Here is a 14,515-nt window from a genome sequence, read left to right as displayed (position 1 = left end):
GAAATACTGACTATTCAACAATAAAAACTAAAAGAGAGATTTAGAAATCTAAATTTACAGCATTCTCCAATTTTTCTTATATTATAATACAGATTTCCTACAATGTGTGAGCAAGGCTACCAATCTATATTAATAAAGAAGTTTAAGCGCATCTGTTGCTGAAGCCCCATTCTGTGGGATCGGATTGTGCCACAGCAAAAAAACAGCCCTAACCAAAGTAACTAATGACATTCTGTAAGACTGTGACCACAGTGCATTATCCCTCCTCATCCTCTCTGCAGCCTTTGACCTCACAACCTTCCGTCAAAGCCTTTCCTCTGTTGTTCAGCTCAATGGGACTGTCCTCGCTTGGTTCCATTCTTATCTATCTGACCATAGGTGGTGCAGTCCGGCAATGGCTTCTCTTTCCATACCCAAAGTCCCCCAAGGATTTATCCTTAGCCACCTCTTCCCCATCTACAGGCTGCCTCTATGCAATATCACCACAGGCATGGGGATCAGTTTCCACATGTACGTGGATAACACCCACTTCGACCTCTGCACCACCTCTCTTGGCCCCTCTAATGCCTCAGACTGCTTGTCTGACATCAAGTGTTCAATAAGCCGTAATTTCAGTCAGCTAAACTGATGGGAAGGCTGATGCCCAGATTTTCCTGTCAAAATAACGGTGAGGATAATGGCGCACGCTGTTATTTATGCGTAAATGCTAGACCAGCTTCAGACGAGGGGCAGATGCGTGGTTAAACTCAAAAATCCAAAAGCTGCTGTCCAAGTTGCGCTGCTCTGACGTTAGCTTCGCACCCAGTGCCTCACTATTGAAATGCATTGAATGGCGTGAAGTTGCTGTATTTGTGCAGTAGATACAAACTAAACTCGCCACAGGAAGTTAAGTCTTGTTCATTCCAGTCTAAGTACTCTTTTAATGACGTGATAACGGTTAATTACTACCAAATCAACATTTCTGGCACTGAAAATTAACTATTGGAAGTGTGGAGTCTTGTTCCTTCAGGTTTTAATTGTTTTTGGAGGAGATTTTTAAAAATATTAAATTTAAAATTTAATTTTTTAAAAAAACTTTCTCTCTCTTAATCCAATCTTTCCTTCCTTCTCTATTTCTCTTTCTGTACCTGAGTTGACATAGAATTCACCCACTCTAATTTACACTTCCTTCTCAGTCCTTGCATTGTTAATTGCACAATCCTTCAATCTGACTGGTTAAGGAGATACACAGTTGTTTGCCCTGTTCACTCAGGTCCCAGATGCCATGTTTCCCTCCCTGCGACGTTATCGGCTCGTACTTTCAGCAACTTGCCACACAAAAAATGTAAAAACCTAAACGTGCAAGGGCAAGTCCAACTAATGGCAGATGTCGATAGATTTACTCTTACAGCAAAACCTGGTCCACTATCTTCAGCCCTAGCACAAACTCCGTTCCTTCCCTCCGGCCACCATCTCAGGCTGAAGTAGACTGCATAAAACCTCGGCACACTATCTGACCCTGAGCTGAGATTTGGAACCCATATCCTCTCCTTCACAAAGGTCATCTACTTCCACCCCCGCAAGGCTGACTGCCTTCACCCTTACCTCAGCCCATCTGATGCTGAAACTAAATCCATGCCTCTGTCACCTTCAGACTCTATTATTCCAAAGCTCTTCTGGCTGTCCTTCTGTGCTCCAACCTCTGTAAATGTCAGGTCATCCAAAACTCTGCTGTCCACATCCTTTCCTGTACAAAGTCCCCCTTATTCATCACCCCTATCCTTGGTACCCTACATTGGCTCTCAGCTCCCCAATGCCTCCAATTTAAAATTCTCATCATGTTTAAATACCTTCGTGACCTCGCCCCTCCCCTTCTCAATAACCACCTCCAGTCCTACAACCCCCTTGCTCGAACCCTCTGTTCCTCAAATTCTGACCTCGTACACCCCCTCATTCGACCATTGATCACTGTGCCTCAGTCTGCAATTCCCTCCGTAAATCCCTCTGCTACTCCACCTCCTCCTCATACTTTAAGACCCTCGTTTAAAACCACTTCTGACCAAGAGCTCACCCCTCCCAATATCTTCTGCTTTGGCTTGGCATCCATTTATCCCCTAATGTCTCTGTGAAGCACCTTGGCACGCTTTTCTATGTTAATATATAGTAATCGCATAGTTAAGGATCCTCCAGGAAAGAGTGAACATAATATAATGAATTTCACCTTCAGTTCGAGAGTGACGTATTTAAATCAGAAACTAGAGTTTTAAACTTAAAGAAAGCCAATTACATAGGTTGGAGGGGTGAGTTGGCTAAGGTAGATTGAAAAATTAGATTAAAAGGTACGACAGTAAATGTTTGCCATTGCTTATCTAATGAAATATTTCATAATTCTCAATGAACATACATTCCATTGAGAAATAAAAACTCCAAGGGAAAAGTGATCCATCCATGGCTAACTAAAGAAGTTAAGGATAGTATTAGATTAAAAGAGGCAGCTTATAATGTTGCGAAGATGAGTAGTAAGCCTGAGGATTGGGACAGTTTTAGAAACCAGTAAAGGATGATCAAAAAATTGATCCAAAAGGGAGAAAATAGAATATGAAAGTAAACTAGCAAGAAATAGTGGGTCCCTTAGAGGCTGGATCAGGAGAAATTGGAAATGGCAGAGACGTTAAGACAGATACAAAATACTTGTTTCACAGTAGAAAACACAAAACACATACCAGAAATAGTTTGGAACCAAGGGTCTAATGAGGGTGAGGAACTTAAAGTGATTAATAGTAGTAAAGAAAAAGTACTGGAGAAATTAAGGGGACAAAAAGCTGACAAATCCCCTGGACCTGATGGCCTACATCCTAGGCTTCTAAAAAAGAGGTGGCTGCAGAGATAGTGGATGCATTGGTTGCGATCTTCCAAAATGCCCTAGATTCCAGAAAAGTCCCAGTGGACTGGAAGGTAGCAAATGTAACACCGCTATTCAAGAAAGGAGGAGAAGAGAAAACATGGAACAACAGGCCAGTTAGCCTGACATCAGTCGTCGGGAAAATGCTGGAATCCATTATTAAGGAAGGGGTAACAGGGCACTTAGAAAATCATAATATGATAAGGCAAAGTCAATGTGGTTTTATGAAAAGGAAATAGTGTTTGACAAATTTATTAGAATTTTTGAGGATGTAACTAGCAGGGTAGATAAAGGGGAACAAGTGGATTTGGATTGTCAAAAGGCATTCGATAAGATGCCACATAAACACAAGATAAGGGCTCATGGGGTTGGGGGTAATATATTAGCATGGACAGAGGGTTGGTTGAAGGACAGAAAACAGAGAGTAGGAATAAATGGGTCGTTGGCAGGTTGTAACTAGTGGGGTGCCACAAGGATTACTGCTTGGGCCTCAGTTATTTACAATCCATATCAATGACTTAGATGAAGGGGCCAAGTTTGCTGAAGGTACAAAGCTAGTTGGGAAAGTAAGCTGTAAGGAGGACGCAAAGAGTCTGCAAAGGGATATCGATAGGTTAAGTGAGTCGGCAAGAAGGTGGCAGATGGAGTATAATATGTGAGGAAATGTGAGGTTATTCACTTTGGTAAGGAAAATAGAAAAACTGATTTTTTTAAAAAATGGTGAGAAACTATTAAATGTTGGTGTTCAGAGAGATTTGGGTGCCCTTGTTCACAAAACACAAAGTTAACATGCAGGTACAGCAAGCAATTAGGAAGGCAAATAGTATGTTGGCCTTGATTGCAAGGGGGTTGGAGTACAACAGTAAGGAAGTCTTGCTACATTTGTACAGGGGCTTTGTTGAGACCACACCTGGAGTACTGTGTACAATTTTGGTATCCTTACCTAAGGAAGCATACACTTGCCTTCGAGGCGGTGCAATGAAGGTTCACTAGGTTAATTCCTGGAGTGAGAGGGTTGTCCTATGAGGAGAGATTGAGAAGAATGGACCTATATTCTCTGGGGTTTAGAAGAATGAGAAGTGATCTCATTGAAACGTATAAAATTCTTAGAGGGCTTGACAGGGTAGATGTGGAGAGGCTGTTTCCCCTGGCTGGAGAGTCTAGAACTGGAGGTCATAGTCGCAGGATAAGGGGTGGGCGATTTAGGACTGAGATGAGGAGGAATTTCTTCACTCAGAGGGTGGTGAATCTTTGGAATTCTCTACCCCAGAAGGCTGTGGATGCTCAGTCGTTGAGTATATTCAAGGCTGAGATCGATAGATTTTGGACTTTGCGGGAATCAAGGGATATGGGGATATGGGGATTGGGTGGGAAAGTGGAGTTGAGGTCGAAGATCAGCCATGATCTTATTAAGTGGCGAAGCAGGCTCGAGGGGCCGTATGGCCGACTCCTGTTCCTATTTCTTATGCTCTTATACATATATATATTAAAAATCAAAGTTGTCGATAGATATTTTATATGCTGGTTTATTTTGCTTCCTTATAAATTGATGTGTCACAATAAATATAATTGGTGACTTGGCCTGTAATATGTGGGATGTTTTTATTGCCATCAGAAGATATGGTGAGCTTCCTGTCTATCTTTCCAGCATGCAACTCAAGAAAAGGATAATCATTAGTCTGGCAGCATGCTATCCTGTTGACTGCATGCGTGAGATTTAAAAGTTTTAGATCTCTCTGAATGGGCCTAGCCCACGTTACAAGCAAAATGAAAAGTGCGTTCGGAAAAAGCAAGATTGTAACATGGTCCTTAGCAAAAAAAAAAAATTAGCCAACTCCTGCTTCCTGGTCTAGGACCACTGGTTCCTCTCGCCCAGACCAAGGTCTGCCAGTTTTACTCTCAATGGCCTTTCTTGTTTCCCTCATGCACCTGCTCTGAGCTCACTGACATTCTCGGGCTCTTCTGCCAACATGTAGCTTGAGTCTAGTGTGAAGACTCCATTTTAATTTTATTCTTTTTAAAATTTTCCCAGAGTCAAAAAACTGTTGCAAGAAGGGCCTGACAAAGTCAGCAGAGTTTAGAGCAGATTGATGGATTGAAGCTGGAAGAGTTCGAGCACAGGGAGACCAGTGACCCATGGTTGGAAGAGAAAGCTGGCACACTCTGAACTGGAGGCAGGAGTAGGGGAGCTTGTAAGTTTGCAGGATTCAAGATGCAAGACGCATGAGGAGGTTGAAAAAGTTCAGAGAGCTTGAAGCAAATGCATGGGGCGGGGGAGGAAGGATGGAGTGAGAAGAGGTTGCAGAAGGACTATGCAGCATCCCAATGAGTCATGAAGTACAAGTGTAAATCACTGCCTAGTAGCGCCAGGTGCACATTAACCACCAGTGCTGGGAGCTGGGGTTGTTTGTAATAGATCAGGGACTGCGGCAGTACTTCACAGTAGAGGATACAAATAACATGCCAGAAATAATTGTGAATCAAGATGCGAAAGGGAGGGAGGAACTTAAAACATTTACAATCACCAGGGAAAGGGTTATGAAAAAAAATATTAGAACTAAAAGCTGACAAGTCCCCAGGTCCTGACAGACCTCATCCTAGGGTCTTAAAAGAAGTGGCTGCAGAGATAGTAGATGCATTGGTATTAATTTTCCAAAATTCCCTAGACTCTGGAAGGGTCCCATCAGATTGGAAAATAGCAAATGTAACTCCTCTATTCAAGAATGGAGGGACACAGAAAACAGGAAACTACAGACTAGTTAGCTTAACATCTGTCATAGGGAAAATGCTAGAATCTATTAATAAGGTGGTTATAGCAGGGCACCTCGAAAATCTCAATGCAATCAGGCAGAGTCAACACGGCTTTGTAAAACAGAAATCGTGTTTGACTAATTTATTATTGTTCTTTGAAGAAGTAACAAGCAACGTGGATAAAGGGGATCCTGTGGATGTGGTGTACTTGGATTTCCAGAAGGCTTATGACAAGGCTACTACACAAAATAAGAGCTCATGGTATAGGGGGTAACATATTAGCATGGATAAAGGATTGGTTAGCTAACAGGAAACAGAGAGTAGGCATAAATGGGTCATTTTCAGGTTGGCAAGATGTAACGAGTGGAGTGCCACAGGGATCAGTGCTTGGGCCTCAACTATTTACAATCTATATCAATGACTTGGATGAAGGGACCGAATGTATGATTGCTAAATTTGCTGATGACACAAAGGTAGGTAGGATAGTAAGTTGCAAAGAGGACATAAGGGGTGCGTCCTGGTGGGGGGGGGGGCTCTGAAAATCAGGGATTCCCGGGGCGGGTCCGGAGCCCGGCTCCAACCCGCCCCATTTCCAGGTTCCCCACTGACGTGCTGACATGCGCGCGCAGCCCCCGCATGTGGGACCTCCCGCGGGCAATTAAAGCCGGCAGGGTGCCACTTAAAGTATTTATTTAGGTATTTCAGGTCATTTAGAGACCTGATTAAGGAGATATTTTACATGGGGTGGGATTTTACAAACAACTGGGACTGTTTCCCGTAATGGGGTAAACACTCCCAGTTCAAATGGACGTGTTGAAGCCATCAACCTGTGGCAGCTGCAACGGTCCAATTGACAGGTGAGGGGGGGGGGGGTGGAGACCCTCACTCATTGCAGGAGGCCACTCTGTCACCTTGGACAAAGTTTGGCATCCACCACCCTCCTCCTAACAACAAAATTCACCAACTTGCACACTTACCCCGGTGTCCAGACACTTGTACCTACCTTGCGGACCCCCTCAGATGTACATCTTCCGGATGGGGGCCGCCGTCGCTACAGTTATGACCTCATTGGAGGGCGAACAGCATCACCAGCCTCGCCGTCCACCTGTGACATGTGGAGCTCCACAACACAGTGCTGTGACACATCCACCTGTACAGCAGGAGGGAGGGTAACCGCAGAGAGAGATGCGTCGCGGAGGGCACTACCCTCGCCACAGGGTCCACAGACCGAGGCTCAGCTTCCTGGACCTCTCCGAGCAGCAGTGCACACGGAGGCTCAGAGTCACTCGACATGTAGTCGTGGACATCTGCAGCCTCCTTCATGCCGAGCTGCTCCCGGCTGGCCCGAGCACCATCTTCTTACCTGTCGCTGTCAAAGTCACCACTGCCCTCAACAACTTCTCCTCCGCATCCTTCCAGGGTGCCACCGGGGACATCGCCGATGTCTCTCAGTCATCTGCACAAAAGAGCCCTGCAAATACACCGACACCCACTCTGCAGTGACACAATGGGTGGCATCAGTTGTGGGTCTTCATAGTGATCCTCAGGAAAGGACATTATTGCACAAACCAGACAGGATTCACAAAGACATGGCAGTAGTGGTGCCAATATAATATGTAATGTGAGTTGGTCAGAAATTAAATATAAGTAAAAATCATGACAAACCCTCAAACACCCTTGTGCATCCCCTTCATGCTCACGACACGTTTGCCTTACGCTTCCTACTGCACATATGTGATGCATGCCCTGTGGCTGCAGCACAGGTAGTGGCAGGTTGAGTGAGGCTGACTGTGAAAGAGATGCACGAGAGGGTGAGTATGAGATAGAGCCATGAGATTGTATGAGGATTGGGTTGAGTGGTAGTGGCGGGATGAGTACTGGCGAGGTGAGTAAGTGCAGGTAAGATGAGGATGAGGTTTGAGTGGGTGTGAGGGGTGATGTGACAGAGTAGTGTTGGCAGTGCAGAAGGAGGTGTGGGGTGGGCGGTGATGTGGCGGGCGGAGTGTAATGGAATGAGTAAGTGTACGCACTTTGGCTGACCTACTGAGGTCATTGGAGCGCCTCCTGCACTGTATGCAGGTGGACTATATGTTGGTGGTGCAGGTGACCTCCTCTGCCACCTTGAGCCAGGCCTTCTTGGTGGCAGAGGCAGGCCACTTCCTCCCGCCCGCCGGGGGGGGGGGGGGGGGGGGATCTCTGTCCTCCCCCTCCTCCTATCCAATGATACCTGGAGTGAGGCATCATTAAACCTGGGAGCAGCCGTCCCCCTGGGCTGCTCCATGCTGTAATTTTTCCTATTTCTTGCAGCATCAGTCAGTGGAGGACTGCCCCTTTAAACAGAGCACCTCCTGCTGACAGACCTTACTGCGCATGCGCAGTCTGCCCGACGCGCAGCTCAGCAGCAGGGAACCCGGAAGAACAGGTAAGTGGATCCAATTAGCCTCCGACTGCGCGCGGGGCAGACTCTGACCCCCCGCCGCGAATATTGAGCCCAAGGAGTCTGCAAAGAGATATAGCTAGATTAAGTGAGTGGGCAAAAATTTCGCAGATGGAGTACAATGTGGGGAAAATGTGATCTTGTCCACTTTGGCAGGATGAATAGAAAACCTGTATATTATTTAAATGGAGAGCGATTGCAGAACTCTGAGGTACAGAGGGATCTGGGTGTCCTAGTACATGAAGCACAAAAAGTAAGTATGCAGGTACAGCAAGTGATTAGGAAGGCAAATGGAATGTTGTCATTTATTGCAAGGGGAATGGAATATAAAAGTAGAGATGTTTTGCTACAGTTGTACAGGGTATTGGTGAGACCACATCGAGAATACTGTGTGCAGTTTTGGTCTCCTTATTTAAGAAAGGACATAATTGCTTTAGAGGCGGTTTGGAGAAGGTTCACTCGATTGATTCCTGGGTTGAGGGAGTTATCTTATGAGAAAAGGTTGGGTAAGTTGGGGCTGTATACACTGGAGTTTAGAAGAATGAGAGGTGATCTTACTGAAACATATAAGATCCTGAAGGGACTAAAAGAGGTAGATGCTAAGGGGACGTTTCCCCTTGTGGGAGAGACTAGAACTAGGGGCCACAGTTTAAAAATAAGGGGTCTCCCATTTAAGACGGAGAGGAGGAGAAATTTTTTCTCTCAGGAGGGTCGGAGTCTGTGGAACTCCCTTCCCCAGAGAGCGGTGGAGGCAGGGTCATTGAATATTTTTAAGGCTGAGTTAGATAGATTCCTGATTAACAAGGGAGTCAAAGGTTATAGTAGGTAGACGGGAAAGTAGGGTTGAGGTCGCAATCAGATCAGCCATGATCTTATCAAATGGCAGAGCAGGCTCGAGGGGCCGAGTGGCCTACTCCTGCTCTTAATTCATAATATCGTATGTTCGTATGTACCCTAAAACAGCATATGCATCAGAACTACACATGGTTCAATGTCCCCATCAACAACACAAATGCTGACACATTCGGACTCAGCAGCACAGCTCAGTCCGGAACATCACCGGTTTCGTATAAAATGCAATTGTTCTTATCATGAAGTGAGCCTGCAACAATAAAATTACTTGTTATTTTGGCTGTGCACTTATCTACAAATGCAGTTCTAGACAGCTGACCACACTGGATAAGAGGTCAAAATCTATACGTAGAGATACAAAAGATTACTAACTCACTGTTACAAGTGTACAACTTCTAGGTCATTGACTTGATCAAGCCACCATCATGCTTTTGTAAAATTTACCTTGTGATCCATTTTCAAACACATATACATACCAACTGCAGAGATATACTGACTGACACTGCGTACTGTGGTTTTGTTTCTTTCTCCTTTAATGTTTTTAGCATAACACAATCAATCAACAAGAAATTAAGAATAATGGTGCCTGGTACTTTTTAAAAATAAGATACCTTTAAATGTCGCTTCTAAACATTTCAATGAGGAAGCTTACAATTTTGAAAAACCACAAATGGGCTTTTCCATGGTTCAGATCTCTTAGTACCTCTTGGATTGAAGGGGCAATGCAACTTGAAAATTAAAAGTGACCAGTGAAGACTTTTTACAAATTAAAGGTTTTAGCTGCTGCCAGAAAACCCACTGCAGCTTAATTATAAAAAAAAACCTTGTTTAAATGCATGAAGTGAACCCGCGTACATGCCAATTAGTCTGTTGTTCACTTTTTACTTTCTAATTCAAGGCACTAATGTAAAGGTGCCCGTATTTACCCATTTTTGGTGTGTTCATATCACTTATGCGATGCATAAATAGTGCAAAGACAGTATGAGGTGGCAAAAAAATCTTATGCTATATAGATAATCATAAATGAAAGGAATCTAGAAAACTGACCAGACTGCAGAAACTTTAGGTCCACAGCACAAAGCTGCCTCAACTTTGGCACGTGTTGCATACTTCATCAGCATGTAGAGGGCATACAAACAAACTGTGGGAAATGGAAAGATCTTCACACTACAGTCGGCATTGTAATTCAACACAGAGGCTGTGGTACAATCTCATGTCGAAGAAGTGTCATTTTGGTCACACCACAGATCCTTGAGTTCACTTCATGAGTAGATGGAAAGTAGGAAAGTTTTTGACCAACAGAGAAACAAATATGCAGGAAACACTGAACTGGACTTGTCTGCGTGGCAGGTTGCCTGTGAGTAATGAATGGTTCCAATTTTTGGAACAAGTAGGGGCCAAGAAAGAGTAGTGAGATTTCATCCCCTTCAGGATAATCCTTGTGGCGTCACACACCACTGCTAGATATTATAGTCCTCCCAAAACTATTTTTCTGGAGGAAAATGTTGACACAGGTCAGTGCAGGACCAGCAGGAATACTGTTACAGAAATTAATGTTCCAAAAAAACCACCCTAACTTTCAGATCATTTTGCTAGGACTTTTGAGATTTGTGGAATTGTATCTTATGGTTTATAAAAAAAAAGTAGACTTTATGATATAATGCAATTTAATTGTAGAATTAAATTAATCTACAAAAGGGACTGTTTCTCAAAATCTAAAGTAATGGCAAATTTATAATCACTGCAATAAAATCAAATGGGGTACTGTAGTGGCTTTTGCACACTTCTGTGGGTGAATTCATTAGGCGGAATGTTACTCAGCCATACAGACTAGGAAGGTTTCAAATTCAACTCTTAAGTTGAGTTAACTGATCTCAGAGTGCTGGTAGAGGCACTGCAATTGGTCTCAGCACTTCTAATCAAATAGGGTTCCTGATCATCATCCAGTGATCGCATATGTAAACATCAGATGAGGACAAGTTAAGCTTCTATGATTCAACAGTGTTCTGATGCTCACTGAGTAGACTCATACTCTAAGAATATTCACTTGTGCAAGATACTGGAGGTGCAACAACCATTGGAATCACAGATAGTGAGGAAACAAGAAAAGGGCATTTGTTTTATATAAAGTAAATACCATTGAATGATGACTGAGATCTAGGTTCTAAAACCCCTTCTCCATGCCCCAAATGGGTCACTGGACCCCATAACCACTGGAGAACAATTGATCAATTTGTACCATTAGTGGAACTTTTAGGGATTGTACCTTTTTAATGGTCATAGAAAAATTGGTGTAATTCACAGTGAGATTTCTTTAAAAACAAATTTTGTATCAGTGCATTTTTCCCCTGTACACAATCCCTGAAAAATCTCTCACTTCCCATTCTTCTCTCCATTACTAAGAAACCGAATCACTCAGGCTGTTGTGGTCACTCCTTGGGCCGTAGTATAAATGGAAATAAAATTAAACACATTTATATGGATACTGCCTTATTGGGAATGTTAATCATAAAAGAATATTCATCATAAAAGAATGTTTGCAGAAACCTAGATTCCTTCCCCCTACATCTTACACAGTTTATTTAGTTAGAAGAAATAGATAATGGGAAGTTTTGCTGGTCACAAGGGGTGCTCACATTTTGGAGGAACTCACTGTAGCTGAATTCATGGAGATGGGAGTCAAATATTTCAACTCCGAGCCATGAGGAGTTCAATAATCAGTTATCCATTCCAAAATTAAAATTTAATCTTGTGTATAATGCAAGACATAAGAAGGCCACAGTGGAATCTCGAAAAGCTGGTTTCCTTACACATGCATCTGCACGTGAATGCCTGGTAAACCACAACCTGGCCACCAAAACCTTTGACTGCCTTGTAACGACATAGCTGACCTCAGCTTCCCATAAACTACTGAACATGATGTTTCCAAATGAGTTTGAGAATACTTTTTTTTAAAAATGAATATTGAACTACATCTTTATTAAGAAACATTTTGTATGTTCAAATGACTGAAAATCACCTATCCACAAATAAATAGTCATCATTGTGAGCAATTAAAACTAATTCTAGGGGAAAAGAAGTCTGATCAAACTAAGGAGGGTTTCTCCAATAGTAAATCTGGATCAGAATGCTTTTGAATTCACTTAAACCCTAAGAAGACAACAATTTTTCAGTCTGTGAAATGTTGCCAATATTTTGTACATTTCTGATTAAACTAATTTGAAGTAACATTTCTAATGAGATTACATGTTGGGAAATATACTGAAAGTCAGCAAATGAAATAGAACAAATTCATTGGCATTTTGTATATATGCAATGAAGATTTGAATAAGACAAATGATCAACATCGTGAAGTACATTCAGTGCTCTGTACAGCTGCACATGAAGCTGAATACCAGAACATTCGTACTAGATTTTTCAGCCAAGATCAGACATCAACTGCTCAGCTGATAAACTAAACGGGAAACCAAAAATCTATTTTGTGTCGTTTCATTTAAGCACTGTATCACCAGCCTTCAAAATTATGTCTGTAAGCAGTACTGTACTGTAAAATCATTAACACGGTGCGAAATGCCATCCTTTTTTTCCTATTCGACTTGAAAATCTATGAGCCGAGAACTGGTTTAGATAGAAAACAGTACTTATTTCAAAGTCATTGTTCAGATAGTGAAATGGTAAGAAATTTACAACATTCTCTATGTTGAGGTAGTGAATATCAGCAAGCTACTTTACAATGGAGGCATTATAATCAAGTCCAGTTCTGTGATCAAACATCCAAATATGCACATTTCAGCAATCGTCAAGATAGTAAATCAGGGTCAGAAGCCCCGGCTGACTTGATTTTTTATTTCTTCGCTAAGAACAGAGGCGACTGTAAAAGGAAAGATTTACGTTAATGTAACACCTCATGACATCCCTCAAACATCTTGAAGTGCATCACATACAATGAATTACTCTGATGTGCCTGTTATGTAGACAGGTGTAATCACTTTGCACACAAGCTCTCTCAAACAGCAAATAGAGAATTTTAAAAAAAATTCGTTCCTGGGATGTGGGCATCGCTAATTGCCCTTGAAAAGGTGGTGGTGAGCTGCAGTCCGTGTGGTGAAGGTTCTCCCACAGTGCTGTTAGGTAGAGAGTTCCAGGATTTTGACGCAGCGACGATGAAGGAACGGTGATATATTTCCAAGTCTGGATGGCGTGTGTGACTTGGAGGGGAACGTGCAGGTGGTGTTGTTCCCATTTGCCAGCTGCCCTTGTCCTTCTAGGTGATAGAGGTCGCAGGTTTGGGAGGTGCTGTCGAAGTAGTCTTGGCAAGTTGCTGCAGTGTGTACCATCCTGTGGATGGTACACACTGCAGCAACGGTACGCCGGTGGTGAAGGGAGTGAATGTTTAGGGTGGTGGATAGGGGTGCTAATCAAGCAGGCTGCTTTGTCCTGGATGGTGTCGAGCTTCTTGAGTGTTGTTGGAGCTGCACTCATCCAGGCAAGTGGAGAGTATTCCATCACACTCCTGACTTGTGCCTTGTAGATGGTGGAAAGGCTTTGGGGAGTCAGGAGGTGAGTCACTCGCCGCAGAATACCCAGCCTCTGACCTGCTCTTGTAGCCACAGTATTTATGTGGCTGGTCCAGTTAAGTTTCTGGTCAATGCTGACCCCGAGGATGTTGATGGTGGGGGATTCGGCGATGGTAATGCCGTTGAATGTCAAGGGGAGGTGGTTGGACTCTCTCTTGTTGGAGACTGTCATTGCCTGGCGCGAATGTTACTTGCCACTTATCAGCCCAAGCCTGGATGTTGTCCAGGTCTTGCTGCATGCGGGCACGGACTGCTTCATTATCAAATTAATTTATTTTTGGTGGTGTTGGTTGAGGGTGGAGTGTTGGCCAGGTCACCAGAAGAACTTCCTGTTCTTCTCTGCACAATGCCAAGGGATCTTAACATCCACCTGAACCAGTGGAACAGACAGACAAGTACCTCAGTCTATAGTCTTATGCAAAGGATGGCACCTCCAACAATACTGGTACAAGATATCAGTGCTGGAAAAGAGAGTAAGCCTGGAATGTGTGCAGAAATGCTAAAGTACGGTTCAACCCACCACCCAAAGTGAGAATATGAGCAATTGATCCAAGCTGATACTTAAGACAGTAATAGCCCCTGCAACACTCCATTTGAGACCACTTTTGAAATACGTTCCTTTGATGACTGAGTGAGTAAGTGCACCATGTGATATAGTACAAAGTTATAAGGACCAAGAACAGTCTATGCAAAGTTAGCTGATCTCCAGTGAGGCAGCAGGAAGGGCACGACAATTACCTTGATCCTTTGGAGAGGGGTGATAAGAAGAAGAGAGGAGGAGGAAAAAGTAGCAAAGATTTTGTCCATACTATCTAGTTGTAAACCTGGTAAGAGTGGGAAAAAAAAATTCACCAGAACTTTCAACTTCAGTGGGAGAGTAAAACGGATGACATCGGATAGTCAGTCACTGATGGGAAGCAAAATCGAGCAGGGTGGACAACTGGCGGCCAATCAGATCCAGTATCACCTGTTTTACGCCCCTGCCAAGGTTGAAAGTTCCGCCCATTGGCTGAGGGT

The 14,515-nt window shown here is 43.4% G+C and overlaps 1 protein-coding gene across 4 annotated transcripts in view; it reads right to left on the bottom strand.

The window, feature by feature from the left end:
• Positions 1-14,515, bottom strand: part of cblb (Cbl proto-oncogene B, E3 ubiquitin protein ligase) — a 192,716-nt gene that overhangs the window by 98,125 nt on the left and 80,076 nt on the right. The gene's annotated exons all lie outside the window — the stretch shown is intronic.

Source organism: Heptranchias perlo, chromosome 11, assembly GCF_035084215.1.
Source record: "Heptranchias perlo isolate sHepPer1 chromosome 11, sHepPer1.hap1, whole genome shotgun sequence".
Taxonomy (NCBI): domain Eukaryota; kingdom Metazoa; phylum Chordata; class Chondrichthyes; order Hexanchiformes; family Hexanchidae; genus Heptranchias; species Heptranchias perlo.
Note: the sequence above shows the minus strand (reverse complement) of the source record. Positions and strands in the feature narration are given on the sequence as shown.